The following is a 3,968-nucleotide window of genomic DNA, read 5'->3' on the forward strand; positions in this document are numbered from 1 at the left end:
AATAACTCGGACGAGAGTTATTATAATTATCAGAAAAACTTCTTGTAGATTGCTCCTTGTTTTCCCCCCGCTCTACCAGTCTACAGAAGTTGCTCTAGTTTATTTCACCCTTATTAACCAAAAGTTTTATTGATCGAGCTAGAGTCGATTTCAACACTTTCCAAACTTTCGGCAGAACATTTTACTTCAACTATATCTTTACAATAGGAGCATATAGAGATATAGGTAATGATACAAAACATGAATTTCTCAATAACGAAGATCTGTTTCAAACGCTTGATATTCGATAAAAACGATCATTCTTCCTTTAGCATTCTGCAAACAACCCAATTTCGGGTACCCTGCTCCAAGATCTTTGTTAAGCGATCAAGCTTCAATTTCGAAACTTTCAAAACTTAATTTTATGAAAAAACTCTCAGTAGATCTTTTTGCTTCAAGAGAAAATATCTTTTAAAAGATCAAGAGGCGATTTCTAAATTTTATGAAAATGACGGCTGTTCTGCTCATTTAACTTTTACGGTAGATCTTTTTACCACTATATACATATATGTATATATAAAGGGAAGACGAACTCTATTCTTATAGAAGATAATGGAAATAACACAATATATAAATTCCTCAATAACGAAGAACACTTTTTAGCGATCGAGATTTGATTTCTAAGCTTTATGAAAAAAACGATCGTTCTCCTTATATATCTTTCTGCCAACAAACCAGTTTCGGGTACTCTATTGAGAAAGAGCTTTCTGTGTCGATCGAAACTAATTTAAGTTGAACTGGACGAGATCAGAAAATAATGATCGTTCTATTCATTCTGCAAACAAATTAATTTCGAATACTCTGTTCCGAGAAAGCGAAATTCTTGTATCAATTAAAACAAAACGTAGTTGGGCGGGGCAAGGTCGGTTCTGTAAGTCATGCAAATCTAAACTTCTGAAATACTTCTTTCGAAAAAGTTGTTTCAACTTGAGATCGAGGGCCGCATAGTTTGGAAAATGTTGGCCAATGCTTGCTTCAAATGATTCTGTTTCATTCGGTAAAGATAGTGTGGCCAGATTTAACTCATTACAGATAGAAACATTTTAATCCCTCATGTATAATCTCTTACGCTTTCGCATCAAATTTCCCAAAATTCGGATTAATTCTCAACAATGTTTTGAAATTGCTGCTTCTAATGATTTTTCTTGTTAACAACAATTTGTATGGCGTAATGCCTCCTTCCATAAAGGTGGGTTGGCCAATCTCTCTTTTCCGTGTTAAAATCATTAATGTGAACAACATAAACCATTTGTCTGTGAATCCTAGCAAATTAAAGAAGGGACGCATTCAACTAAAGCTAAACGATCACGATGTGCTGCAACCTTTAGCTCTTATTGCGATACCGAGTCAATGTTTTTGGTCAATCTTATGAAGGAATTGTTTTCAATAGTTTTGAAGTAGAGAGTGGGAATGAAACTGAGAGGAATGTCGCATTGGTGCGCATTCCCACTTTAACCGATCATTCATCTTCAGCTTTTATACAGAACAAAACTAAGAGAGAAATTGTAATAAAATAGAAACAATTTTTCATCTTAAAGAAGGGACCTTTTCAATAGCTCTCAGCTAAAGCTTAACGATCCTAAGGTTGAGTTTGTGAAACTGAGATATTAAAAGCACTTAAAGTAAAGGCATAGGATTCGCATAGAATTCTACAAAAAAGGCTCCGGTCGAAGCTCATAGTTAGGCAATTGTAAACACGCGGTCACTGAATATAGGAGAAGGATGAACATAGGAGAAGGATAGAAGGATAAAGTTCGATTGTTTTATAAGCTATGTAATTGGTGCACAATCCAGCTGCAATTGATCATTGATCTTTAGCCTTTGTTGTAATAGCGACTCAATGTTTTTGATTAAAGTTTTGATGCCCATTTGTCAGTCAATCTGAAGAAGGGACTATTTTCAATAGTTTTGAACTAGAGCTAAAAGATTTTGATGTTGACTATATGTATGTAAAGGTAATGAAACTGAGATCGAAGTCGTAAAAGCACGGCAACCATTTGTCGTCTGGATTTTTCCCTAGTCAGCCAATTGATATCATACGGTAACTAAACACTGAATAATAGAGATCGATTGAATTATTAGCAGTGTGTATGTATGGTGAGCAATCCTCAGCAATCGATCTTTGATTTTATGTTGTTGTTGTGATATTGAGTCACTTCAATCTGAAGTAAGAACTCTTTCTGTAGAGAGAAAGAAAGAGAGAAGTGTAATAGAATATAAACCATTTCCTATCTTTTTTATTCGAGTAGCATTCTACACTAAACACTGAATAATAGAGATCGATTGATTCATTAGCAGTGTGAATGGTGAGCAATCCTCAGCAATCGATCTTTGATTTTATGTTCTTGTTGTGATATCGAGTCACTTCAATCTGAAGTAAGAACTCTTTCTGTAGAGAAAAAGAAAGAGAGAAGTGTAATAGAATATAAACCATTTACTATCTATTTTATTCGAGTAGCATTCTACAAAAATGCTAAACGAGTCAATTCTTTACTCCCAGCCAACCAATCCTGTTGCAATCGATCATTGATCTTTAGCTTTTGTTGTGGTATCGAGTCAATGCTTTTGGGCAATATTTCAATGGCCACTTGGCAGTCAATCTAACAAACATTTTGCAAACTCTTCATTTCATTTAAACCTCAGTACACTGCAAGCACTTTTGAAACAAATAGTCTCTCTCTTTTACATCTTTGTGCATTGCAAAGATGTAAAAGAGAGAGACAACACATCCGAAAATTTCAAATCCAGATCGAAGAAATATCTTAAGTTTTATGAATCTTCTGGTTAATTGTCATAGGGAACTTCAAAATATAAATATCTTATTGACTTCAGATTACTACTTGCATATATTCCTCAGTTTAATAATACTATACCTTGCCATTGCTCCACAAGAGTAAATCTAGCTCTACTACATTTAAGCTCATACATATAAGCTCATTCACCTCCTTAGATTTCTACCATTTTACATCAATTCATACAAAAAAGTTAAAAAAAACTGAAGAAGAAACCTATCAAATCCAGAACACTAAAGTGGAGTATGAACAAAACACAAATCTAAAAGCACTTGTGTACAAATCGTTAAAAAAAAGAAGAAAATAAAGAACGAATGAATCCTTTTATGTCAAAGAGAAAAAAACCATTTTGATTGGTTATTTCAACTTGAATACACTCATCCATACATATGAACATACATTTCTTCTATTCCGAACGACAACTCTTTTAACATTTGTATGTATTGTATGTCTACTGCATAATGCAGCAAGCAGCAACTCAAGAAGAAAGAATGAACACAAGAGCAACAACAACAAATAACAATTCCATCAACTGACATTTTGATGGGAGACATAACTTGACAGCTCAATGAAAATGCAACAAAAAAAAAACAACAAACACTATATAAAATTTTACTTATAGTTTTAGTTTTCTCATACTCTGGCTCTGCTTTAGATGAATGGTTGTATGTGTGCGATAAAGAAAGAAGAATATATGTACGTTGACGCACAAGTTGGTTGAAAATGTTGGTTGGTTGACTGAAACTTTGAAAAGAAGACCAAAAAAGAATCCATCAATTTTTATGTTTCTATTTTTATTGTAGTTGTTGCTGTTTTTGTAGGGCATCGACGTCCTCATCGTCTTTCAAGCCATAAAATGCAAATTATTTGTTTTTGTATGTATGTAGTATTTTACGAGTATTGTTTTGGCCATTGTCTATGTGTGTAGTGAAAATGTGACCATTGTTATTTAAAGGAACTGTAAGAGATGTACCCTACTGCTTGGAGAGTAGGTTTAGTCTAGTCTATAGTCCATTCTATAGACTAGTTTATAGTCTAGTCTATAGTCTAGTCTATAGTCTAGTCTGTAGTCTAGTCTATAGTCTAGTCTATAGTCTAGTCTATAGTCTAGTCTATAGTTTAGTCTATAGTTTAGTC

Source organism: Lucilia cuprina, chromosome 2 (assembly GCF_022045245.1).
Source record: "Lucilia cuprina isolate Lc7/37 chromosome 2, ASM2204524v1, whole genome shotgun sequence".
Classification (NCBI taxonomy): domain Eukaryota; kingdom Metazoa; phylum Arthropoda; class Insecta; order Diptera; family Calliphoridae; genus Lucilia; species Lucilia cuprina.